Source organism: Canis lupus, chromosome 24 (genome assembly GCF_011100685.1).
Source record: "Canis lupus familiaris isolate Mischka breed German Shepherd chromosome 24, alternate assembly UU_Cfam_GSD_1.0, whole genome shotgun sequence".
In the NCBI taxonomy this organism is placed as follows: Eukaryota; Metazoa; Chordata; class Mammalia; order Carnivora; family Canidae; genus Canis; species Canis lupus.
The window spans coordinates 22,334,322-22,361,367 of NC_049245.1; the positions used below are offsets into that span (position 1 = coordinate 22,334,322).

Genomic DNA, 27,046 nt, shown 5'->3' on the forward strand with positions numbered 1-27,046 from the left:
TGAAGAAGGGTCCTGGAGGACTCAGGGTCCCCGGCATGTGTGGGCGGGGTACGGGACACAAATTCAGGAGATGCCAGGACAAGTTATGAGTGTCCGCCCTCCCATTCCAGTGCTCTCCAAAGAAGCAAGATGGGGTGGAGGGGTGGTGAGCAGGGGCCAGGGACACAGGTGTGATGTTGTAAGGAAACTGTGGTCAGGACCACACAGGGGGCACGGGGCAGAGGGGAGCCAGAGGGACCTGAGCAGATAAAGAGACAGGATGGGCCCAAGTGGGGGACCAACGAGTGTCTGGAGAACTGGGAGCAGTGAAGAGGAGAAGCTGTCGCCTGCATGTGCCAACTGGCAGTGGGCCCTGGAGCCCGGTCCTCCAGCACAGGTCTCCCTGCACCAGGCTGGCCCCCAATGAGGAAATGGCCCCATCACCATTCGTCCGGCCTCCCGTCCCAGGCGTGTGCTGAGTGCCATCACCGCCTCATCCCGCTGTCCGCTGAGGGGAGCCACCTGCCCCAGGCCCCACAGCAAGGAGGAAGGAGCGAGCTGAGGTAGGGCAGTGTGGCTCTGGCCTGCCCACTGCAGGGACAGGGGGAGGCACCTGGGGAGGGGCCCAGGCCTGTGAGATCAGGAGGGACGGCCCCTGCCACCCAGGCTGCATTTCTGGGCTGTGGAGGGCCCTACTCAAGGCCACAGCAGCCGGCAGGCAGGAAGCCTTGGGCTTCTCACCAAGAGCCAGGGTTAATGGTCACAGTCACCCAGGCTGCGTTAGGCAGAAGCCAGGAATTCAGAGCAAACGACTGCATCCACCTTGCAGGGAGACCAGAACCAGCTCGGGAGACCCGCGGCAGAGCCAAGGGCCAGCCTGCAGGGGGGCCTGCCTGCAGGGAGCCCTGTCCAGCCGAGCCCCAGCCCACAGAGGCGGCCCCACGTCTCTCCATCCTCCTGGCTGCAGCCCTCTCCGCCCCCTCTCTCCTGCTTGCAGCCTGGAGTCCTAGGGAGCTTCTGGAGACACGTGCCCCAGGAAATCCCCAGCCCGCCCTTTCAGCATCTTCTCCCTGCCCAGCCCCCACCTGACGCGCTACCTGAGCCTCCCAGGCAGGCCTCAGGCCCCCTCTACCTCCCTCCATCACCACACCAGACCGGGCCTGCTCCCAGCCTCTCCCAGCCTCTCCGGCACTAGCCGCTCCAAGGCCAAGGCTGTCTGTGCGAACCTACTCCGTGGTCGGACCCGGGGTGGTGGGGAGGGGACAGCTCAGAAGAGGACACTCAGGCTGTACAGGCCTCGGCCCTACAGATGCTACCTGCAGCATGGTCTGTAATTATGTGTAAGAGGGATGCAGTGTCCTTCCCTCGAATGGCCCAAAAGCTGGCTCCAGAGCCAGAGAGAACCAGACCCCGGTGGTCACTTGTGGTCTGGGCAGGTCACTTCCCCCCAGGAGCCGGCCTGCCCTTCCCTGTAGGAAAGGCACGGTCATAGCTCCAAGTGCACGGCAGGCTCGGGAACGGGGATTCCAGTCACTGGGATGACTGGACAATCTTTAAAAATTGCCACATCACTGACAGAAGCAAATGACATTAGGAATAAAAAGGGTAGCTGCAACACTACACAACCCCTCTGCCCCCTTTTTTTTTTTTTTGAGAAAACAAAGACTTTTATTATATACACAGAAAAGACTAAGAAAAATATGCCCCAAACATTGGTAATTTGGTATTTTTTGCTCCATTTTTTTCTAAGTTTCTTACAACCAACATAATACTTGTGAAACAAGAGGAAACAGAGGAGGCACGCCTGCCCCCAGGGGGCTTATAGCCCACAGAGGCCCCATGTTCTCGTGCCTGATTCCTCAGAGGCAGGAACGGGGCTTATCAACCTTGCTTACCATGACAGGGCCCAACACTCACAGGACAAAACCCATGAAGAGCCCCTGCATGCCTTGGGTAATGGGCGTCCGAGGGGAGGCTCCAAACCCCTGGACCATCCGACCATCCCATCCGACCATCCCATCCGCAGCAGGCAGCAGGCAGGAAGTGAGGGCACTACTTCACTGGAGGGGGGGCGGCAGTCAGGTGGGTCCCAGGCCTGGAAGAGTGGGCTCATCTCAGAGGCACAAATGAGAGGCCCAGAAAGGCCCTGGGATAGTCCAGGGCCCCTGCCCGGTGATCTCCACCCCCGCAGCCCCGCAGGAAGACGACAGCGCAGGAAGAGGGAAGCGGGACCCTCTGCTGCCCCTGGCGCGGGCTTCCTGTCTGCCGGGGACGTGAGTAATGTCCGCTCCCCACCCCCTCGCATCCCTTCTGGAGGCCAGGCCTCACATTTTCCGTTCAGGAAGGCGCAGAGCAAGAGGCCGGTGGAGCACATCGGGGGGGAAATCAAGGAGTGGGCCCTTGCGTGGCTCCCTGGCTCAGCCGGCCCTGGCCCAGCCCTGCACATGAAGGTCGGGACACCTGCGGGCTCACCTTGCCCGTGTGTGTGCGCTCGTGCACCTTCGGATTCATTCACTCATTTGATGGACATTTTCCCCCACCTGCTCTGTGCCAGGCACTGGGGTCCTCGCTTTCAGAGAGCTGATGCTATCTGGGGGTGAGGTGGACATCACACAGACCATCCCACTGACCGGGCATAATTACAGGCTGACATACTATTTGGTCCCAAGTCAGTGCTAGACTACAGCGTCTCTGGACAAAGTCTCAACTGTTGGCTTCTCCCAGGCATCTTCTATCTACCCCTAGAAGGCAGTCCCTGGGCCAAGTGTTTTTCTAGGCACCAATGATGTGCACAGAGCTCCATTTAAGACTCAAAGCCCAAAGCCTCAGCTAGGGCTTAGCAGTGGGTCTGCAAAAGATCTGGCCATGCATAGCAAGGGGCAGCAGCAGGAACAGCCTGGATCACCCTGGCCCCAAGCAGCCAGGGCTCCGAGAGTGTGAGGGGAGGCTCCTCTGGCTCCCAGGCGCCCCTGCCCATCTTCTGGGGGAGCTTCACACACAGCCAACACCTGCCAAGGCAGAAAGAGGAGGGCAGCCTTGGCACCACCTCTGGAGTCTGGTTGGATCACCCAAACTCTTTTCTTCATCTCCCATGTCTTCTGAAGTCTACAGCCCCAGTGAGGAAGCATGGAGTGCTGGTGCCCCCCAGTCTGACGTCTGCTGCTGTGATTCCAGGGAGCCAGGAAGAGCACCCAGAAAAGAAATCTGTGAGGTGAATGCTTGCAGGCAGTGGTGGACTTGGTGGGGGGGGGGAAGGACACCTCCACTCCTGGTAAACCTCAGAGACAAGCTCCCAGGGGTAAAAAGCTAATTCACTTCTGGTCTCAGCCTTGGGACCTGTCCTGACCGCCAGGCTTCATCTGCATTTGTTACAATTGGAAAAGTGGGGGCAGGGGGAGGAAGGTGGGAAGAAGGAGGATGGAGAAGTAGGAAGGCTCCAACACATCCACCAACAGGTGTGAATCTGTGCAAAATACCTGGCTTCCTGAGATGCTTCTGGGCAGCATCACTGGCCAGCAGGGGTGGGATGCTCCCTGGCACAGCCCTGGGAGTCCTCACACTTTCTAGCTAAAGGATGCTCACATTGGGGAGGTCCTCAGGAACAAAGAACCCAACTTGTCCCCAACAAAGGGTGGACCTACATCCCCTGTGGATGGTGTGCTCGGGGGTGGGTCTTGATAAATGTTTGTTTCTTTATTCATTCGAGTAACAAATATTCAGCAGGCCCCTGTAACGTGCCAAGCACACAGCTGGAGTCACTGGGGACAGAGCAGAGAGCAGGATTGACATGGTCTGTGCCTTGCAGAACTCACAATGGGGGCTTTAGACCTCATCTTTCCAATCTGCCAGTTCCATGGAGGACTAATGGAACCAGAGACCACCCAGCAGGCCACCATGGAGGGCTGTGACTAGATTCGGGTCGGAGTTACAGGGTCAACCAGAGACTCTGCTTGGCCTGTCCCCACCGTAGCCCTTCGTTACCAATGGGGGACATGAGAAGACACTGCAGTCCCCTCACTGGTGGGAGCGGGATCTCAGCCTGTGTCTGCCCTGTGAGCACCTTCAGATAGGGGAGCTGGCGACATGCCGCCGTGGGGGCTGGAGGGCTGGGTGAGGACTATGGGCCAGGTCTGGACCCGGCCAAAATCCTATGGGAACCTGCTGCTCTGGGGAAACACAGTAGTCACTGAGAGATCTAGAACCGGAAGGGTCAGACAGCAGGGCCTGCTCAAGGCCTGTGACCCCCTGCCCTGGGTCTAGGTTTGCCCCTGGCCAGCACACCAGCCCACAGCCTCCAGACACAGCATCTGATTAAATAATTAAATTGACAGTATCACAGTCAACACCATCCTCCCTGTCTCCAGCTCTGGCTGCCCGCCCTCATGAACACCCTGGTAGTGTCAGCAGGCTAGCCTGCCTCAGCCCCAGGACGCACAACCAGGGGGGCCTGGGGCGGCACGAGGGGCAGGGGGACAGGCATGATCACCCCCAAGCAGGCTCCCCTAGGAAGCCTCCAGGGGACCGGGCTGCAGGATGTACTAACCTTACCAGTCTCTGCTTCTTTCCACTTCATCTTCATGATCAACCAAGCCCCAGGCAGCAGGGCAACCGATGCTGAGGAAGCCGTGACCCTCACAGAAACAACCCCCTACCCTCCACAAAGCACTGAATCTCCTTAGGAAATGTCTCCAACAGAGATCAAACTCCCAAAGGGTGGTTTTAAGCAACAATAACATAAGACTTTGTCAGGAATAAATTGAGGAAATACGGCCTCCATTCAGCCCTAACTACTCAGGTTTTTAAAAAAATGTTCTGGATCTTTCTTGGGAAGGTATAATCCTACGCCCTTGGCTGAGCTTCCCTGGCTTGGCCCTTGGTGTGGCCTTTGGGTGTGGCCTTCGATCAGCTTGGATGCGGAGGGAGGTCAGCTGCTGGGCACGTCCCAGCCCCAGAGCCCCTGGCAGCATGTGACTGCCCCTGCCCCGTGGGAATCCCGGGAGGTGCTACTGGCCTGGGAAGCTCTGCTGGGGAGGCTCACAGCCCGAGGGGGTCGTGCTGACCTCACAAGGTGTCAGGGCACAAAAGTCTTCTTTCCCGGCAGCCTTGTACACTGGTCCTGGCAAAACCACCCTCTGGGCACCCCAGCCCCTGGCCCAGCATCTCCAGCTGCCTACAGGCTGGGTCTCCTCCCAGACAAAGCCGGATTCAGGCCTGTGAGGGCAGTCGGGGGAGGCAAGCTCGGGTTCTGCCATGGAGACGAACTTTGACCCAAACTGCAAGCTCCTACCCCTTATTTACTCTGCAAGGCTAACCCGTTTCACAGAGTTAACATTACACCCCTTTTTAACCAGGCACTTCCCCGCATTCCAGGCCCCGACCTTTGACCCCTCCTAATTGCAGGCTCTACACCCCAGATCTCTGAGGCTCGGCCCCTACTCCAAGTCGTCACCTCCCCCGGAAGCCAGACTGAGCCCCCCAGAGCCAGTGACCCTGGGGCCGCCCCACACCCGCAACCACTCGTGTGCCGGACATAGGCCCCGGCCCCCTGAGGGCTGCACACAGGCTACCCAGTGGACCCCCTGGGGTCCGACTTCTGACTCTGACTCTCCCATCCCCAGAAGAAAGCATCTGTTGTGAGGGAGGCCAGAGGAGGCTGCCTGGCTGGTCCAAGAGGGCGGTGGGGGGCCAGGGTACTTCTCATCCTAAGAGGCTAGGGACACACAGGGGACAAGTGCACTGCCTGCTGTTTCACAGGTGACAGGCAGGGACCCTGTCCTACAGCCTCATGTGGAGCTACAGAAGCCCGACTCTTGCTTCCAGCGTTGGGCAGCTGGATTGTTCCACATCCAGACCTCCACATAGCCCAGACCTGACCTGAACTATGGTAACTTCGCAAGCATCAGGGCAAATGGACAGACATGACACCCCATCAGGCTGCCAGCCCCCGAGAGCTCTATCCATTTACCTTCAGGAGGATGTCTTCTCCCTGGAGCCAGGGGCCGGGGCCACCCCTAGAGTCCCCGTCCCTCCCCCGCTGGCCACCACAGGACACTCACCGTCCTCTTGGCTGTGGAGGTTCTGAGGGCTCCGCATCCTCTCGTCTTGGCTGGGACTCAGGCTGGAGGCCAGGTGTGGGTCAGCTGACATCCATGTGGAGTCGTTCATATCAAAATCTTCACTGCTCACAGAAGTCTCATCCTGGTCGGAGACAAAGAAGGAGGGGGTTCAGCAGGGACAGGCTCTCTGTGGCCCCAAAGCGGCATCGCTGGGGAGCCCCAGGGCCCGTGTGCCTCAGGTCGTGCCTGGAGGCCACAGGGAGCCCCCACACCTTGCAGCAGGGGCTAGGTTGCTCTCCTTGTGCCCCATGGAAGTGGCTCGGGCTCTGGTTCCTGTCGGAAGCCAGGGCTGAGGGCCGGTGTGGTCTGTAATTGAAGACAATTATGAGGTCTTGCATCCTGTCAGGGCGGATAGCAGGGCCTGGCTCTGACCCTTGTGACCAAGGTTGAGACAAGCGCCGTAAACAAGGGCCCCACTCCCCACTCCCGGCCCACAGCCCTGGTAAGGGAGCTCACTGTACATGGGGGCCCTCTCTGTTGGCCAGAAGTGGGGAGCGAGACCTAGCAGCGCTGCTGAGGCTGGCCTGACGGCCCCCACAAAGCCTGGCCCCCACAAAGCCTGCCGCCCCAACTCGGGCTCCTGTGGAGCAATGCATGGAATTCCTTTCTCCCACTCCCCCAGCTCAGAGGACATTTCTGTCTTCCTCCTTCCTAACCTTTGCTGTGCTTCAAAGATATGCTCTTGGGCAGCTTCCAGGGCTGAAAAGGCCAGCCCCAGAAGTGCAGAGAAGGAAGGGGGTGGGGCAGGCGAGGAGGGTTCGAATCAGACCGCGAAGGGGGTTTGGCTCAAGGGCCTGGGGGGCCCGCCAGGGCCTTCCAAACAGCCGGAGGGCCTGCCGGAGAGGACCACGCCTGCCTCCTCTCCCCTGGCTGGCTTCAGGGAGCCCCTAGCCAGTCATCTGGGAACCCCCAGGGCGGGGCCCCTTCAATCCAGCCCTCGGGGGCAGCGGGAAGGGACCCCACCTCCTACTTGGCCCGGCCTCTTTCAGGAGCTGCAAGCAACTGTGTTTGGGAGCTGGCTGTAAAATGCAAGAAAGATGACCCAGCAGCTCCCACACCCCGGGGCTGGCTTTGCCCCCTCCCCTCTCCCCTCTCCCCTCTAGCAAGATACAATGGCATCTGTGGGCTCCCAGTAAGGACCTCTGGCGGAACCCCCCCCCACAACTCCCTCCCCTCCAGGGCCCCCTCACAGACGACTCTTTTATACTGAGCAAACACACTTTGGTTCGAAGAACTTTCTTCGGAGGCTGTCCCTGAGGCAGACACATCTGTTCTCCAAGTGCTAGGGAACCAGTGTGGATTCTCCTCCACCCCTCCCCCACCACACTGGGCTGGCAGGGAGTTTCCTGGAATTTACAGCTTCTGTGCAGCGAGTGTGTACCCTCTGCGGCTGGATCTGGACCATGGAGCTGGGCCACCACGCCAGCTCTGCCCAGCTCTGGGGTCCCCAGGAGGCCAACCCCGAGCCTCAAGGGTCAGAGACCAGGTGTCCTCTTGTGCCCTCTCCCCCTCCCCCCCACCCCTCCACCCTCATGCTCACACTCTGCCTCCCTCCCACAGGCTGCCCTGCTCCTTATACACAGGCACATCCACCCAGTCTCCCTGGGGCGCAAACACACTCACTCACACTCACTCAGACTATGTTCTCATACCTGGAGGAACACACATGTTCAAAAGTCTCCCTCTGTACAAAGGGACAACAAAACTCTCCCCTGTGCTTCCAGGATGGGACCTAAGAGTGGGAGGGGAGGCGGGGAGGAGAGGGGACCCTTGGAAACGACAGACCATCCAGGCTCCAGGAGCCAGGAACGGGGGCACCCTTGCTCAAGCCCCTTGCTCTTTCCTGGCTGCATAGGACACACTGTGCTCTGGGTCTGACCTGAGGCAGGGAGGCCCTCTCCTGGCTCCTGGGTGTTGTTGAAACGCTTGGGATTTAACAGAGTGAATCTATTAGCATCTGGAAGCACCACCTACTCAGCGCGCTTCCTGCATCCATTCAACAGCTTGTATTTACTAAACACCTACTATGTGCCAAGCACCTTTCTTAGGTGTTGGTAAATTCTGCAGTGGGTGAGACAGAGTCGAGTCCCGGCCCTCCTGGCATTCACTGTCCCGCTGGGGAGGAGATAGAAAATTAGCAGAAAAACACAGACCGACCAGGTGAGGAGGGCTCCAGAACACAGTGGAGTAAGCAGGAGAGCCGGGCCTGCAGGGCTGCGTCTGTCCGGGGCCAGGGAGGGCCTCACCGTTAGGAAACACCTGAGCGGAAGCCTGGAATAAGTGAAGGAGGTGGCCATGGGGCGGGGGGGGGGGGGGGGGGGGGGCTACTCGGGGAGCCTTCCGGGCATCAGCATATGCCAGTGGGTCTGAGGAGCAGCCGAGGCCACTGTGGCCAGAGAGGTAGGCCAGGGGCAGCAGAGCCACATGAGAGTGTCCCCTGTCGAGGCCCACACAACCCTGGGCGGGGCGGTCTGCAGCCCGGAGAAAGGCTGATGGACTGCCCCACTGGACACACGGGGTTCTCACCGAGGAGCAAGGAGAAGATGGCACCGCTGGGTGCAGCACTCAAGGTGCCCACCCTCTGCCCTCACTCCACCAAGCTGCAAACACTAACGACCGCCAAAGTCCATTAGTGCCAAAAGCTCCTCTCGGCTCCTCTCATTTCATCTTCCCCACAGGCCCACCAGCTAGGGCGAGTTACCAGCCCCACTCCATGGAAGAGAAACTGAGGCTCTGAGGGGTTGAGGTGTTTGTCCAAGGTCACGAGCTTACAATCGGCGCCAGAGGCGTAGGATCCTCAGGGCCCAGACACACTGTCCTGCCTGCCTGCCGAGTCGGGCTGCCCCTCACCGGGAATAGCCACCCTACCGTGGCACTCCACAACCCGAGTTCCAACCGTCTCGCCCACCGGCTCCAGCTCTACCAGCTGCCGGCCGGCCTCTATCAGGAGCCCCTGCAGTTAGGCACAAACCCCTCAGCTGGGCCATGTCAATGAACTGGGGGACTGCACCCCATCTTTCCCTGGAAAATTGCAAGTCCTTCCGATGGTGGGGAAGAGGCCGGAGGTTTCCTGGACCCCCCATGAGGCCCGTGAGACACCGCAAGCTGGCTTGAGTGCCTGGCAGGACACCGGTGTTTAATGAGGATGTGGCCCAAGTCTGACAATTAAGCACTAGGTCCCACTGCACACAGTTCTTGAATAGCGACCAATGAGACCTGGATCCTGGCTGGCAGGCCGGTGGCAGCGAGCCGCCCTGCAATGTCTCCCTGCTGCGGCTGCCAGCCACCTCACACAGAGCCTAGGGTTTCTCTGACTCAGATCGCTTAACTGTCCACCAAAATGACCCCCTCCGCCCTTCCCTGCCCCGACAAGTCTAATTAGGAAGAGGCGAGCTACATTTCACATTGACTTTGCAATCACCCGATAATGAAGAACATCCAGTGCCCGCACATAGGGGGCTTCGGGGCAACAGTTTCAGATTTCCTCACAATGGCCTTAAAAAAAAAAAAAAAAAGGGCAGGCCCCCATGTCAGGCCTATCTCAGGATCTGGTACCTGCCCCTCGGAGACCTGCCCCAACTGCCCAAGGGCACCACAGCAAGTAGCAGAGCTGGGCTCTGAACCCTGGCAGTCTGCCCCCAGAGCCCACATCACAGTGCCACCACACCATGGAGCTGGCTCACGGCACCTCCTCCCTTCAACTGGGAGAACCAGACTCTGGAACGACAGAGCGTCTCAGGAGGAGACCCAGAGGAAACTGGCGGGAGACAAGCTATATTTACACACACTCCCACATGCGCTCTCTGCAATGAGGCGACACACATTTACTGAGCATCTACTATGTGCTCGTATTGCTCTAGGGATGCAGATGACTACAAGCTCTTCTCTCCTAGGACCTTGTTATCTAGGGAGACACACCGGCGAAAAATTCTGACCTGCCTCTAAGAGCCGAGAGACAGGGGCTGTGGACCCCGTCGCACGTTTCCCATGGATACCCCCAGGCTCTGCTCCACGGATCCTACCTTGGAAGGCGGATCCTAGCTTGGAAGGCGGTGCTTCTGTTTAACATTTTGACACTGCTGCTACAGCCTTTTTTTTTTTTTTTAAATGAGGAATCCAGTGCCATAAACCTGACTTAAAAACAGCAAATGAGTAAGTCCTGGTCAAACTGACACGGCTGCCACAACTCTACTTTCAGGGTTGTCTGGGGGAGAGTAGCCTTCCCAGATGCCCCTGCGACCCGGTGCGACAGCACAGCCCCCATCGGCAGAGGACAGACTGAAACTTCACCCACTTGCTCAGAGCCAGGGCTCCAGGAGCGGGCTAATTACACAGGCAATTAGCAGCATGCACAGCTCCCAGCCCATCAGCGACCGTGCAGAGCTGGGAACAAGCTCAAGTCCGGAGGGAGTGGCAGGAGGCAGGAGGCGTGGGTCTGTGAGTGGCAGGGTCTGTGCACTGACCTAGGGTGCTCTCCCTGGCTCCCAGAGCTCACGAGTCAGGCACCTCTGGCTTTTCCCTTCTGGGCTTGCAAGGGAATCTGTTCTACTAATTTCTCTCTTTCTGTAAACACACTTCAACGGATTTTGCATTAGAAAACCAAAGAGTATATATACAAAGAGTACTTCTGGGCCCTCTCTCCTCAGGCCCCACATGAGTGACCAGACGGTTGCCCCTCTTACCTCTGCTCTCAGACACCTGGAAGCCTACAAACTTGCCACCTGTTGATGAAAGTCCATCACTGAGCACCAAAGGGCCTGAGCCACTGTGGGTCTCCAGGGGACAGTGACAACTGCCTTCCCCAAGAGAGAACTCAAGAATGTATGGGGAGCGGGTGGGCAAGCACCTAGCTGACCTCTGGGACACACCCCAGGCTGGAAGCCCTGACTCTGGACAGAAGGAGAGGAACCGACTAAAACCCTCCCTGCTCTTATCTTCAGTCCAAAATTCATGGGCAGGTTCAGTTTCTCTCCACCCAGGTTCCGTGGCCCTTCCGCCTCTGCAGGCAAACGAGCACCAACCACTGCCCAGCCTAGGAGGAGGAGAAAATGGGAGAGCAGAGGGGAAATGGTGGAAACGCGCCTGTATCCATGGCGGGTAACTAGGAGCAGGTGCTATCAGTAACCTGATTATTTTACAACTGGGGTCAATTTCTTGGGAACTAGGTTCCTGGTGCCTCTGAAGTTGAGCCATTTGCATCCTCCAGGACAGGGATCCTGGGGCGTGCCTCCCACAACATTTTCCAGGCCTTTCCTCTGAGCTGTAACTCTATCTCTACCACTTGCTTTGAGAAGAAAAAAAAAAAAAAAGGAGGAGGATTTGCTGAGAATTTAGTGCAATTGTAAGCCATAAGCCCTGACCAGGAGCCCTGGGTGTGTGTTTCAGAGAAGCGGGGGTGGGGAAGGGCAGGGATGTGCTAGAGGTGGTTCTGGGCCAGGCAGGAGACAGACCCCTTCTGTCTCACCCCTGTGGTCTGTTTGATGAGAGGCTGAAGCTCTTGCCAGAAAGATCACCAGGTTGGGACAGTTGCCCCAGCACTAGCTCTACCCCAAGGAGGCAGGCAAGCAAGATACTGAAAGTGAGCACCTCCTTCTGGAACACCTGCAGGCTCCTTCCAGGCCCTGGAAATTCTTCAGGACAGGCAATTCTGCGCCTTGTCTCCATGTCAGTGAGCGCTACACACACAGCCTTCTAAGCATGCCAAGAAGGTACTGAACCGCATTTGACCCCAACTTAACCACTTCAGCTCATCAGATGGCTTATTAATGGAAGACAAAAAACCCCCAGGATTTAAAGCAACAAGGGTTCAAATCCCTGTAGTGAAGGGATTGCACAAATGAAATCTTAGGGTGGTCTGAGCCTCAGCACCTGGGAGCTGTGGGGTCCCAAGGCAGCCGCTTCATGCTACACTCCAAGCCCACCTGGCCACCCAAGGACACTCCCCGCACAATTCCGCTCCTTCCTGCTAACACACCTCCTCTGCTCACTAGCCATAAGTCATACAAGCCCTTCTGGGAAATGTGAAGTGAGGAGAGCTGAGACAGCCAATCACCTACCACCTTTTAGGTGTTCTCTCTACACACACGGGGTCTGTCAGAAGCACATATATATGGGGATGCTCTGTTGTCCTTGCCTTCGCCAACGCCTGAGCGCTGGGGAGGGAGCATTTTCAACACCTTCCTACTAGTGTAAAACGGGCTTTTGTTTCCTAGGCAAAGGCAACTGGCTGTTTTCCCAGCAGTCCTCACCACGAGGGCCTCACTGACACCCCAGGCCCTGGCATTAACAGGGGTCTCTTTAAGAGGGTGGCCAGAGAGATGAGCTGCAGCAGACAGGGCTCTTCCAGCCAAAAGGAGGGCTAGAGAGGAACCACTCTGAGCTAATCCCCTGCGGGAGTTTCCTTCCAAGAAAAGGACCCAGACGAGACAAAAAAGTTCTTGAGCAACTCCGTGGGGTGGCCCAGCTCCACAGGAGCTCAGGGTGGCTGAGGCCATAGACGGTCCCCCCACCCCCATCCGCCTCCTTAGCTGGAAGGAAAGTTCTGGGGTGCTCTGCTCCTGCTCTGCTGCGGGAAGTTGCTGAATGGGGTCCTGTCGCCCAGCGGTGGTAGGGTGGGTGTGGGAGGAGGTGCTGTCTTATAACAAGCCCAGCTTGAACTGGGATTAGACAGGAGCTTGATATTATTTAAAGGCACATTTGGGCCCTAATGGTTTTCCAATGAAGGGGTAATTTACTAAGGAAGGACTAACCTACCACAGGGACTGGGCCATATGTGGGTCTTTCCCCCAGACTAACCTACATCCCAGAAGCGGGGGTCAAGCTGGCACCCCTACTCCTGTCACACAGATGGTACTCCCCAGAGGAGCCGTGAGAGCCCCACCTGGTAGGCTGGGGGCCCCAGGCTGGGGTTTCCAGCTGATTCTGGGATAAGTAGGGCTTTATCTCAAGGGAGAATCTATTTCAAGCCACAATCCTTCTCAGAAAGAGGAGGAAATCACAGAGTCCAAACACCATTTCAGGTGAAATCAGGAGGTTATTAATCTCCCCTCAGAGCAGACAGAAAGAAAAATCAATGTTTTAGAGGGGGGAAAAAAGGTTCCATTTGAATTAATGGGTTTGTGGCTTCTCCATTGATCTGCGCCTCTTCACACTTTCTTTTTGTGCTTTTGTGCTCTTGGGGAGGGGGAAGGGAGACGGGAATGGGGAAGAGGGGGGTGGGCCTCCTGGTAAGGAGAAGGACGGTCTAACCTTAACCTTTCTCCAGGAATAATGCTAATTAGCCAGGCTTAAGGAGAACTTCCCCCAGGAAGCTGGCCCAGTAGGGGCGTAGGGGCGACCGGACTCCGGCGAATGCTCCTCCAGGTGGGAGTGGTGGGGGTGCAGGTCACTTCTGAACTCGAGCAGCCGCAATAAAAAATGTGGACGGCACACCCCCACCCTGCCCCGCGAGAAAGTGTGCGGCCCCGGAGGCCTAGGTGGAGAGGGCCGAGAGCGGCCGGCCGAGGTGTGAAGCCAACTTAACCCGGACGCGCGCCCTCCCTCCGGCCCGCGGCCCCCGCGCCCGGGCTGCCGACGCCCCCCGCTTCCGCCCCGACGCCACACCTGACAAGGGCACCCGGTCCCCTCCGGGGAGGGGCAGGCGCCTGCCGAAGTGGGCTCAACTCTGCAAACCTCGGCTCAACTCCCCGCGCCCAGGCACGGCGCCCCTCCCAGCCACTCAACGCTTCCCGTGCTCAGATCCCCAAACACAGTCCACTTCCCCTCTCGCGGCGGCGGCGGCGGCGGCGGCGGCGGCGGCGGCGGCCACCCGAGCCCGCCCCCCGCCGCGGCCGAGCGCCTTCCTCCCCGGGACGCGGTGCCGAGCCCGCCGCAAGCCGTGTGGCCGCCGCACAATACCGCGGCGCGGCGCACACAATCACCGCCCCCCAGGACCGGCGGCGCGCGCGGCCCGGGAGTGGGGTGCGCCCCGCGGCCCCCCGCACTCGCGGCCCCGCACACCTCGCGGGCACCCTGCAGCCCCCAGAGCGCACCTCCTCTGCCAGCAGCCCCCTCGCTTACACTCACCCGCCCCCCGCCCCAGCCCACTCCGCCCAGGGCGCAGCCGCTTCCCCGCGCCCCCCTCCCCAGCCCCGGCGCAGGAAGCTCCCCCGCGTCCCCCTCCCCGGAACCCCCGGCCCCCCACCCCCCTAACCGCAGCTCAACGGCCGGCGGCAGGAGGGGGGCGGCGGCCGGGGCCCGGAAACGGCCCGATCGCGGGGATCCGGGCCGGACTCCGTACCTGGGCGGGAGGCGAGGCGGAGACGGGCGGTGGGGCTCGGCGAGTGAGCGGGGCGGGCGGCGGTGACAGCCCTCCAGCTCCAGCTGCTGCTGCTGCCGCCGCCGCGGCCGCCCGGGGAGAGGGGCTGGCACCGCCGCGGCGCGTCACTGCCCGGCCCGGGGGCGGGGGTGGCCAGGGGGAGGGCCCAGGCGAGCGGCGGCAGCGGCGGCGGCGCCGCGGCCGGGAGGAGGAAGGGGGAGGGGGGCACCGGGCACGGGGAGGCGGGGGGGGCGGGACCGGGCACGGGGCGGGGGCCGGGGGGAGGGGAGCGCAGGGAGGGCGCACGCTGGGGGAGTGGGAGGAGCAGCGGGAGGAGGAGGTGGAGGGAGGAGTGGGCACGGGGGGAGGGGGAGAGGGAGGAAAAGGAGGCACCCAGAGAGGAGAAAGGAGGGAGAGGCCGGGGGGCGGGAGGGGGAGAGGAGGTGGGAAGAGGGAGGGGGTGCCGGGCCAGGTAGTGGGGGAGGGATGAGGGCGCGCTGGACGCGCCGCCGTGCGCTCCGGGGGGAGAGCGCTCTTAAGGGGGAAGCGCTGGGAGGAAGATTCTTGCCCGGGGCTGAGCTCAGGAAAGGAGGCGGTGGGGTCTGGGCCCGCCCCTCGCTCCCCGCTCCTCGCTCCTCGCTCCTCGCTCCTGGAGGCCGCAGTCTTCGGGGCTGGGGGGAGGGGGGGCTGGGGGGGCACCCGGCCCGCGGGCTCTCCGCGTTCTGGCCGGGAGAGAAGAGACTTGGCCCAAAGAAAGTGACTCAGTCACCATTAGGAACTCTCGGCGCCCTGGGGCCTTCGGGCAGCCCCGGACCCCCTCGCGTCTCCTGGTTCCCCGGGGACGCGGGTCGTCGCTGGGCGGGGCTGCTGGGTCCCCGGGCGGTCTCCGCGAGACCCCGGTCTGGGAAAGCCAGGCACGTGGCCAGCTCTCTGCCGCCCCCCCACCCCCATCTCGGGGCCCCCCTTTCCTTGATCAAGTTCAAGCTCGGGCCCCTCGGCGCGCTGCCCACCCTCGGCCCCCCCGTTCCCCTCCCCCTCCCCACATTCCGTACCATCTCGCCTCTCTGCACTCTTCCTTTGTCTCTTGCCCACCACTTAGTTTACACCCTCCCTCGCTCCCCGTCCTCCGCCCCGGCGGGCGCCGGGGACTCCGGGATGCGTCCACCTGTCCGACCAAACATTTCAGCGATCGCGAGCGCTCGCCGCGGACTCTCTCGGCGCCCTCCCCGCCACCCCCCTCTCCGCCCGCCGGTCATTGTGCTCCTCTAGACCACGGGGTACCGGCTCCTCGCGGCGCGCGAGCTCCAGTTGTAAAGTAATAGGATGACACCAAGAATGCCGCTCCATCCCAGACCTGGGTGCGTGCGGTCCGCGGAGCCCCAGCGTCGGCGAGAGGGAAGACCCATGCGGCTCGGGGCCGCCGTCCTCCGCACGCACAGACCTCGTCCGCCCGGGGTGCAGAAGACCGCGCGGGGCGCCGCGGGGTGGGGGGTGGCGGACCCCGGACCTGCAAGCCAGCCCAGACTCCGCCTAGAACACAACTCGCTCGCCCCCAAACAGCACAGTTAGACCCCAACAGAGAAGACGGGTCAAGGGCAGATGCCCCCCCTCCTCAGATTCACCACCTCCGCGACAACGGATCAGCCTTCAGAAAAAGCTTGGGCTCTAACAGCGGGGAGGAGCTGCCCTCGTGGAATTCTGTGAGCAAATGGTCAAACAAAACAAAACAAAAATACCAACAACGATCCCACCTCCTTCCTGGTCCCTCTAGTCGCATCCGAAAAAGAAGGGCAATTTCTCCCGACTTTACGCTACAACTCATTCACAGTGGAACCAGCAAAGAAGAAAAAAAAAAAAAAAAGCCAAGACAGCCATCTCGATTGTTTGCAATTTTGAAACAGACTGCCTTTAACCCTCCAACTTTTTTTCTCTAAAAGCCTTTTTCTTTCTTTCACTGAAAGCTTTGCATTGTGAACAATCCGAGGTAGACAAGGCTCCCTCTACAGGTGTGAGTTGGAAGTGCACCACCACAGGGTCAGAGAGCTCAGTCTTCGCCCATTAGGAAAATAAAAAGATGGCAACACATCAAATTAAAGGCACGCAGAGCAGACCTCCTTCCACGCACTCAAAAGGTTTTTCAGTCCATATAGAACTTACACTGTCTTTTTAAAAGAGGGTCTACGCACGTTATTCATTAGCACCTTTTCTCGGTGAAATCGAATGTTTTCAAACCAAGGCACCCTTCCGGGTTTCTCTAATACATCTTTACTTCTCATCCTTCGTGGTGGGGGATGGTTTGGAGGCTGCAGCACCCATGTCCACATCCACATGTACTGGTGCCCAACGATGACTTTTAGAATTTTAATTAGAGGCCGGGACTCTTAAGTTCATCCAGGGAAACTTGGGCGTTTCCAACATGGGGAAATGCCCTTCCTCACTCTGAAAAGGAGATAATTCAGGCCCCGGATTTCCCATCTCTTCCCACCACATTTCTAGAGACCTTTGACTTCTCCTGGCCTGAGTCACTATCTCACAGCAGTGGTGGACATCTGGGCTTGAAATATAAAGCCAAATCCAACTGCAGTTCAAAGGTGGAATTGAACCCAGATAACCCAGCTCTTCCCTGACTAATAAAAGAGAGCCAGTACTGCCCAGGAGAGCAGAACAGTGATTTTCTCTAGGCATGAAATGTGAACTCATTTACCATCCCTGAGATAAAACAGCCTCAGCCCCACTCAACCCACAGAAAGCAGTTGGGAGCCCTAGAGAAACCTGGCCCTTGAGCAGCAATGGAAATTAGGTGAGTTTTCCTGTGTGCTGGAGCCCGCAGAAATCTCCCGGATCCTCATTCCTGCAGGAGCTGCCACTCCTCAGTAACCTTGTGCCGGGTGCTTTCAGTGTCCTTGTGCCTTTGGACAACTCCCTCCATCCTTAAAGTGGCCATAGCACGGGTCCCAACAAGGAATGGCATGACCTAGTTTCTTGATCACTAATTCTCCCAGTGATGTGTCCCTTCTTTGGCCCCAGTCTGGTGGGAGATCATGGCAGGGAAGGCTGCTCCCATATGCTTAAGGGGGCAGTACTGCCTTCATGTCCCCTTCACGTCAGACTTTGCAAACAGTGGGTGTTTTTGAAAACGGACAACTGGCAGAGCACTCGCTCTATAGTGTCTTAAGCAGCAAACCTCTCCAGGCAGATTTCCGTATGAAGTGAGCCTACTCCACAAATGAGAACCTGGCCTCAGGAGCCAGGGGTTTGTTATGATTAGGAATACCCGGATCTTAGTCTGATCAGAGGGGATTCTGTTCAAGCATCTCAAAGCATTAAAAAACCCATTGGCCCCTATAAGTTCCTAATGGCGGAAGGGAACAGGTACCTGTGCAGTGGAGAGACTGGCAGATACCCTCCAACCATGTGATCAAGTTCAATAGCCCCCAAAATGGGGCCACCTGACATAATGTGCCCACCTCAGGAGGAGATGCAATAACCACCCATGTTGTGTTCTCCCCCCAAATGCCTAACCTGTGTCAGATCATGAAGAGACGATCAGACAAGAAATCCAGAGAGACCCTCCACAACACAACTGTCTTGACTCTCCAAAAGAGTCATTGTTATTAATTTGGCTTTTCCAAGTCTTGAAACTAAAAAGAAATAACAACTGAATGCAAAGTTCAAATCTTGGTTGGATCCTGGAAACAAGGAGTAAGATGGAGATGAGGTAGAGAGGCTCAGGAAGGAAGTGGGTGCTAGAGACAGGGCTTGAGGGTGGAGACAAGCATTAGTTCTGGGCTGAGTAGTCAGGGAAGGCCCCCAGCTCAGGAATAAGACAATGTTTACCCTGACCCCAGGGTGGCTGAAGGTGACAACTGGGTGAAGACCTGAGGGTTCAGTCTTCCAGGCAGAGGGAAGAGCTGGTGCCAAGGCCCTGAGGTGGGAAGGGATTTGGCATGTCTGAGGAACAGAAAGGTGACCAGTGTGGCCAGTGCAAGATGGGCTGGGGTGGGGGTGGGGAATGGTGAGAGAGTATTCAGGGACAATCATGCAGGGCCACATACACCACTGTAAGGTGTATGGATTTTATTCTAACAGTGAGGAAATGATGCAATCTGCATTATGTTTTTAGACCAGAGGGGATGAGATTATAAGGAAGTGAGAGTGGCAGCAGGGAGACCAGTGAGGAAGTCGAATAGGGTCCAGCCATACGGGACTGGTTCAAATTCTGACTCTGACACTAGACAAGTGATCTCAGGCACCACACTTAAATCTCTCAAAGCCTCAGTTTCCTGATCTCCAAAGTGGATAATAAGATAGTGTACTTAATGTAGTATTTAACATCGAAAGTTCTCCTTTGAGGAGCGCCTGGGTGGCTCAGTGGGTTGAGCATCCAACTCTTGATTTTGGTTCAGGTCATGATCTCAGGGTGGTGAGATCCAGCCCTACATCAGGCTCTGCTCTGAGCATGGAGTCAGCTTGAAATTCTCTCTCCCTCTGCCCTTCCCACCCAGCCGCTCTGCTTGGGCGTGCACACTCTTGCTCTCTCTCCAAAAACATTTAAAAGTTCTCCTTTGAAATTGGACACTGTGGCAGCCAGCCTCTAAGATGTCTCCATGTGATCCCCACCTCCTGGTACCCACCCTAGTCCCCTGTCATGATGAATAAATAGGGCTGTGGAAGCAATGATGTATTGTGGAAATGAGAGTGTATGACTTCTGAGGTCAGGTCATAAAATGCAGTTTGATCTCTTCCCCTGGGGGAGTACTTGGTAAATGGCAACTTTTATCATCATCATCAGGATTCTGGATTTTCACAGTGATGGCCATCCCCCTCCACAAGTCCTGTACCACTTTACTCAGCCACCAGCAATGTGGGGCAGTTCCCGTTTTATGACAGGCTCACCAATGCCTAGTATTAGCAATTTCTTCTGTCTTTGCCAATCTAAGAGGTGCAAATTGGTATCTCTTATTTTCCTTTGCCTCTCTTCATGTGGGAGTGTGAGCATTATAGTTATGTGTATTGTGCATGTATTGGTCACTTGCATTTGTTAGAACAACCTGTTCATATTCTTTGCCCATTTCCTTGTTTGAGTTGGCGGTCTTTTTTTTTTTTTTTTTTTTGTGAAGGAAATTTAATCTTTTGTCATATATTTTGCAAATTTTTTTTCAACAAAAAAGACTTTTGTGTCTAATTTTTATTTTATTTATGATGGGTTTTTTTGCCATATGGAAATTTTACATTTTTATACCTTCAATTTTTTTTGTTGTTGTTGTTAGGGCTGAAGGGTTTCAGGTCAAAACAAAGGTTTTATTCCACTCAAAGATTATAAAAATAATTTGCCCATATTTTCTTGTAGAGCATTTATACCTTCATTGTACTTAAATCTCTTTTTTTTTTAAATTTATTTATTTATTCATAGAGACAGACAGAGAGAGAGGCAGAGACACAGGCAGAGGGAGAAGCAGGCATCTTACAGAGAGCCTGATGTGGGACTCGATCCAGGGTCTCCAGGATCACGCCCTGGGCTACAGGCAGCACTAAACCGCTGAGCCACCGGGGCTGCCCTCTCTCTCTTTTTAAGTAAGCCCTATGCCCAATGCGGGGCTTGAACTCAGGATCCTGAGATCAAGAGTCATGTGCTCTACTGACTGAGCCAGCCAGGTACCCCAAATCTGTATTTAGTCTGTAATTTACCTCCATATAAGTAGTGAGGTAAAAATATAATTTGTATTTTAAAAATTTGTTTTAAGATTTATTTATTTACTTATTTATGATAGACAGAGAGAGTGAGAGAGAGAGGCAGAGACACAGGAGGAGGGAGAAGCAGGCTCCATGCTGGGAGCCTGACATGGGACTCAATCCCGGGACTCCAGGATTGTGCCCTGGGCCAAAGGCAGGCACTAAACCGCTGAGCCACCCAGGGATCCCCTAATTTGTATTTTTTTAAATGGCTTTCCAAATTGTCCTAATACCATCTTTTTTTAAAATTTATTTTTAAGGATTTATCTTTTTTTTTTTTTTTTTTTTTTTTTTTTAGAGAGAAAGAGAGTGTGTGCGCACAAGTGCGTGCGGGAGGGGCAGGGGAGAGAATTTTTCAAGGCCACAGACAGAACCTTAATCCCACAACCCCTGAGATCATGCCCCGAGGGGAAACCAAGACTCCATCACTCAAATGACTGAGCCACTTAGGTGCCCCCCATGCCATCTTTTATATAATTCATCTTTATCCATGGATTAGAAAGACCAATGCTGGGACAACTGAGTGGCTCAGTGGTTAAGTATCTGCCTTCTGCTCAGGTCATGATCCTGGGGTCCTAGGATGAAGTCCCGAATCAGGCTCCCCATGGGGAGCCTGCTTCTCTCTCTGCTTGTGTCTCTGCCTCTCTCTGTGTGTCTCTCATGAATAAATAAATAAAATCTTTAAAGAAAAAATAGAAAGACCAACGTTATAGCATGCTGATTTTCCATTATTTTTAGAATTGTCTCTTTTGTTGTATTGATCCATTCCTGTCCCAATATTATAGCTCTAGAATATATTTTAATATCTGGTAGGGCTAACTCACCTCTACCCTCCATGAACTGTCCAATTAAACTCAGGCCATGGCAGAGAGGTGTTCTAGGTGCAGACAATCATGGAGAAAGGAAGGGCTTGGGGTGGGGTGGGCGGTTCGTGGAAGAGGTGACATCTACTCTGAACCAAAGAAGGCAGGAGGAATGTGACAGGTGGCAAGTAGGTAGGGCATCTCAGCAGGAAAGAGGAACATGGATGAAAGCACCAATGCCTGAATTCAAAATACGTGATCTGTGTGTTGGGTAGTAGCTTGGCTTAACCATTTATTCTTTGTGTTTGCTGATTTTTACACAGCTGGCTGCAACCTCATAGTCGGTTTGACACCTTTGCTGAAATCTAGGAGAAAGTGTCTGATACTGCTTCCTCATTCCTTCTCTGTTTAGATAAATTTCCCAATATGGATAGAACTGAAAGAGCCTGACTTGTTGAAATATCCTTTCCTAACAACCACAATAGGTAAAAATTACAATTTTGTCAATCTCCTTTTCAGTGATGTGTTGCTTTAAAGCATCATCCATTAATCTCTGTTCATTTCACTCTCCTACTCAAAAACCTTCAGTGGCTCCCAGCTGCTCACAGAATCAAGTTGCAGCTCCCTGGGCTGGTGTTCGAGCCCAATGGTGTTCTCTGCTTTAGACTCACCTTCTGTTCCCAATGGTGAACCTCTGCTTTAGACTCATCATCTTCTGTGCCCCAGTCACCCATGTGTGACCCCCTCCATTCCTTTGATCATGCATGCTTTCAGGCACATGTTTTTCCACATATATGTATAGACTCCCTACCATTTGCCAGGCACCATGGTAAGTATGGGTGATCCAGCAATGAACAATACAGAAACACTTGGAGCCTGCAGGTCAGCAGGAGAGATTGAATAAATGACCACAGGGTTTCAGTTCACAAGATGTATGTTAGGTCTGTACTTGACAGTTGTGGGACCTGCTGGGAAGAAAGTTTTTAGTGCATGTGACAGGGACCTAGTGGATTCTGGAGAGCTCCACTGAAGAGGTGACATTTCAGTTGGGCATTGAAGAACACATGGGTGTTCGCTAGGGAGAAAGATGCGTTAGGCCGTCAATGAAGACACCCTCCGCCCTGGCCAAATCTGGACCTGTCTGAACCCAGAGTGCCAATCTTACCACCTGGCCGGCTCCTGTGGCAGGTCTCTGTTACTCTTCTGTTACCTAACACCCTTGTGGTACTTCCTGTTTCCTGCTTTCTACCTCATTTCCCCAGCAGGACCAAGGATTCTCAGGGCCAGGCCAAGCTCTTACATGGCAGAGTCCCTGGCAGCATTCCGCACACAGCAAGAACTCAGTGCTCCATCACTTGGGACCCTGTCCCACCCTTTGCCCAGGGCAGTGCTGAGTTCTGTAACAGAGCTCTGAATTTAGCACATCATCTGCGACACTGCCCATACTTTGTAACTCTCACAGAGAATGCACCTCACCTCTTCTCTCTTCCTTCTTTCCTGGCACCTTTGGAGAGGCTTAGCTGAAAAGCCAAGGCCAGTTGCAGCCTAGCACTTGCACTCCTAGGTGTGCACACAAAAGAATGACTATGGGTGATTCCTAAAGCACATGGACTTGAATGGTCACAGAACACTATTCATAGCTGCCAGAACCTGGAAACTGCCCAGGTGTCTGCCAGTGGAGAATGGCTAGCTGTGGCACACTGGGGCTGTGGAATATCACATAGCAACAGAACAGACTAGAGGTGTGCACTACAGCCAGGTGATGCTCACAGACAGACCTGTGAGTGGAAAAGCACATGTTGTATGATTCTGTTTGCATAAAGTTCTTGAAAAGGCAAAACCAACCCAGGCAGGCTAGTGGTCACCCTTGCTGGGGGTAGTGACTGGCAGGGGGGTATGGAGGGTCTTTGGGGTGCTGACAATGTTCTGTTTCTTCATCTGAGAATTGGTCACAGGAGGTAGATTCAGTTTGGAAAAATTTACTGAGCTGTCCACTTACTGATAAGTGTTCTCTTCTGCTTGTGTGTTATACTTTAATAAATGTTTGTAAAAGCAGGGGAAACCTGAAGCCAGTTACCATGGCTGAGCAGCCTGGAGCTTGTTGTAATCAATTGCTGTGACCCACTCTGCACCAGGCACCCACGCTGGGTGGTAGTATATGTTACCTTACTGAATCAGCCAAATAACAAGGTTGATATTAATTGCCATTTTGCACAGGAAGAGTAGGGGCTCTGGGAGAGGAAGATTAAATGACTCATCTAGTCACCCAATAGCGAGGAAACTGGTATTCAGAGACCAGGGGACATGCCTGTGGTTGTAGAGCTAGCAGCTAGTGTCTGTGCTGGGGTTTGAATGAGGGTGTCTGGGTCCCCAGAATGTGTGGGGGACCCTGCTAAGGTGGGACCCCTTATCAGGACCACATGGAGTCATGCTTCACCAGCCTCCAGCAGAGCAGAAAGACAAACCAGCAGAGCAAGTATGGGTTCTCAGGCTGGGAACCGGCAATGGGCTGAGGCTGCTCTGTGGCAGGCAGCCTCTGGTGGGACCCCAAGGCTTCTCCATGCAACCACTGAGGGAAGCTGGGCCTGGGGAGTCCTCAGGGATGAAAAGTCTTGCTGGCTCTTCTGTGGGTGACTGCGGGAGGCATGAGGGCCCCTGTGCAATCTGTAAGACACTGCAGCCACCTGGTGCTGCTCCAGGGAAGGCATGCTGGGATGCAGGGACAGGCGGCCTCAAGAGGTCGTTTTCACTCTAACCCCCTTTGTGATGGAGGCCGCAGCTGGGGGTGTGTGTGGGTAACAGCCGAGTGTTCTGGGGGCAGAGGTTAGGCAGGCAACCTAACCTCTCTGAGATTTGATTTTCTCATTTCTAGGCTGAGGGGCAAAAGGGACTCTCTCTGAAGGTTGCTGTGAGGCTCAAATACAGAGCTGCCTGCAGGGGGTGTCACTGGCGCCTGCACAGAACACTTGCCCAACCTTAGTTATCAACACTGTGGGTGACAGTGTGAAAGGTAATTAGTTCGTAAGACTGACATCAGCCAACAAACTTTACTGATCGCCTACCATGTGCTGGGTCCCGCCCCACATGCCAGGACTGTGGTGCTGAGCTAAGGAGCCGCGGACCTGCCACCATGAAGCCTCTCCGGGCCTTGGCCTGTCCCTCTGCTCACCATCACCTTCTTTTTCCTTCCCTCTCTCCTCTTCCCTTGGGAAATAACAGCATTAATGTTGGAGGGAACAGGGCTCTCTCTCACACTAGCTCTATGACTTTGGACAAGTTCCCTGAGCTCTCTGAGCCTGAGCCACAGTTTCCCCAGACATGTGGGGTACCTGGCACACAGAAGGACTTCAACAACTGTTCCTTCTCTCCTCCTTCCTCCCTGCTTCTCCTCTGTTTCCTACCTTATTACTCTTTTCTCCTGCCCAGGCCTTTGGCATCTTAATACCCAAAGGTATTGTCAAGCTCAGCTGATTCCAGGCCATGGGAGATACTTTGGACTAATTTACCTGCTACCCAAACTCAGCATTTCTCCCTTCCTTTTCTCAACTAGAGAGGGTAGGAAAACAAAATTCTTTCTTTCCCAGCCTCCCTTTGCAGTTGAGGGTGGCCATGTGACAAGGACCAAAGCGGTATCAACAAATTGGCAATTCTCTGGGAAAGCTTTTGCTTTGCTGGACTCAGCTTACACTGCCCCTTCCCATCTTCTTCTGACCTTGACTGTGGATAAAATGGTTGGAGCAACAGCAGCCAACTTGCAAACATGAGGAAAAGGTCAGCAACATCACAGAGGCACCAACAATGTTGCAGACATTAACACTAACAATGGCTCCTCCATTCCTCTTGTTTCAGGAGTAAAAAAAAAGAAAGAAAGAAAGAAAGAAAGAAAGAAAGAAAGAAAGAAAGAAAGAAAGAAAGAAAGAAAGAAAGAAAGGAAGAAAACTTTGTGTTTAGCTATACAGCTGGCTGAGTTTTTGTTCTTGTAGCCAAAAGCATCGCTGACTGACTCACGGGACCCCACTCCTATATGGCTTTTCTCTAGAATGTCAATTCCTTTAAAAAACTAAGGGAGAGGACTATGTCCATGCGTGGTGCCTGGGAGAAGACAGCGCTGGTTTCCTTTCCCTGTGAACTCCGCAGGAGGCAAAGGTGCCAAGGCTACTGCACAGTTGTGCCGCGACACTTCCTGAGCCACAGCAGTGCACCAGTTAAAAAGTATCTTCCGTTTCTTTTCTTTTCTTTCTTTCTTTTTTTTTTTCTTAAGATTTTATTTATTTATTCATGAGATACAGAGAGAGAGAGAGAAAGAGAGAGGCAGAGGGAGAAGCAGGCTCCATGCAGGGAGCCCGACATGGGACTCAATCCCAGGTCTCCAGGATCACGCCCTGGGCTGAAGACAGCGCTAAACCGCTGAGCCACCGGGGCTGCCGTATCTTCTGTTTCTATGCTATTTTTCTCTTGAGGCACTCAGAGCCATTCCAAAGATCCAAGCCTTAAAACAGCCCTGAGGATAGCAATGCACAGGCTCTGTTACTCACTTCTACCGAGGAGGGAACTACAGGAGAGAGAGGAATGCTGGCCTAAGGCGGGGCTGCTTGTGGTCATGCTGGGCTGAGCCCTTCTGCCTGTCTGTATCCAGGCCCTGCTATTGGGGTCCTATGGGAGGGTAGAGGGGGTGCTAGGGCATAGGATGGTGGGCAGAACTCTGGGCCCCTTTGCCAGCTTTGCCAGCGACATGGCTGACGGCTGCTAACCCTTGATATGCTGGGCTTCCTCCCCAGAAGAATGTCCTGGAAGGAAGGGGTTCTTCTGTCAAAAAGCAAACTTTGGAAACCACTGAAGTCTGGCCCAAACCTGCTGTTTCAGTAACAGGGAAGCTACAGCATAGAGAAGTGAAAGTTAGATAGCTTTTGGGGGCAGGGTCACACCTAGAACCAGAGTCCCCAGACTTTTTGTTAGGAGCTCGTCTCCATTCACTGTCACCCCAGTTAAGCTCCTGTTCTCTGAAGGAAAGTGCAGCATGAGGTTTGCACACAACAAACTCTGAATCCAGCTGGGAGGCCCTGAGAGAGCTGTCTTCTACAGCCTGCTCAAGCTTATCACAAGTATGTCTCTGCCTCATTCTCTGTCCCGGTCTCCCTGCTGTGCCACCCCAGGGCCTTTGCACTTGCTGTCTCCTCCACCTGGAAGGCCTTTTCTCTTTCATTGCCCCAGGTTTGGCTCCTGCTTATCATTCAGGTCTGGGCTTGGATTGTCATCTCTTCAGAGAGGCCTTCTCACCCAGAAGTACAGTCTATCAACTGTCCCTATTTTATTTTTTTTTTAAAGATTTTATTTATTTATCTGAGAGAAAGAGAGAGAAAGCACTAGCCAGGAGAGGGGCAGAGAGAGAGGAGAAGCAGATTCTCCACTGAGCAGGGAGCCTGATGCAGGACTTGACCCTGGGACTCTCGGATCATGACCTGAGGTGAAGGCAGCCACTTAACCAACTGAGCCACTCAGGTTCCCCTCAACTGGCCCTATTTTAATTCTCTGCTCAAACTTCTGACTTTTGCATATTTTTTCTTATTGACTTGTTTATCTTCTCTGCAGCCCGTGAGTTCCCTGAGAGGACGCTCCTTAACCATCTTTCACTGCTGTATCTTCCATGCTCAGAACAGTGTCCAGAACATAGTAGGAACTTCAGTGATTTTGGAAGGAAGGAAGGAAGGAAGGAAGGAAGGAAGGAAGGAAGGAAGGAAGGAAGGAAGGAAGAATAAAATTTAAAGCTGTATAAACACTGGGTCACAGGGAGGGCACGGGTCTGGTGGGTTGTGAGCAGAAGCCATGGGCCTCTGTCTCCCCTGTCTGAGTGGCGGTGGGGGAGCTACCGGCTGCCCAGGGTCCACGCCTGATCACCCTGAGCGAAACAAAGCAGCCAGCACAAATTCACACTGCAGCACTGTGCCATCCCTCAAAAAAAAAAAAAAAAAAGGCTGCTAATGAGGTAAACACGATCATAACCAGGAAAATCTTGGCCATGCTTCTTTGCGTCCACCCAAAGCCATTATCTCTAATTGATCTCCAGACATCAGCTGCTGAAGCGCCTGAAGCCCTCCCGCATCCCCCAGGTCTGGTTACAG

At 55.1% G+C, this 27,046-nt stretch overlaps 2 long non-coding RNA genes and 1 other non-coding gene across 12 annotated transcripts in view; 1 reads left to right on the plus strand and 2 right to left on the minus strand.

The window, feature by feature from the left end:
* The window catches only part of NOL4L, a 130,567-nt gene that overhangs the window by 21,948 nt on the left and 81,573 nt on the right, over positions 1-27,046 (minus strand). For 7 of the 10 annotated variants that reach the window (XR_005377745.1, XR_005377751.1, XR_005377750.1 and 4 more), the window contains exon 5: positions 6,036-6,177. This is a non-coding gene — a transcript (nucleolar protein 4 like). Of the gene's footprint in view, positions 1-6,035; positions 6,178-6,307; positions 6,470-7,315; positions 7,339-14,373; positions 14,500-27,046 lie in introns of those variants that run through there. The other 3 variants (XR_005377754.1, XR_005377753.1, XR_005377752.1) reach the window with 3 other exon arrangements.
* LOC119877474 lies at positions 10,173-13,611 on the minus strand. Its single transcript, XR_005377756.1, has 2 exons — positions 11,682-13,611; positions 10,173-10,816 (listed from the first exon to the last, which is right to left on the minus strand). It is a non-coding gene; the product is annotated as an uncharacterized LOC119877474 (long non-coding RNA).
* Positions 15,355-26,897, plus strand: LOC111092186. The gene is made up of 3 exons (XR_005377755.1): positions 15,355-17,191; positions 23,800-23,937; positions 26,517-26,897. It is a non-coding gene; the product is annotated as an uncharacterized LOC111092186 (long non-coding RNA).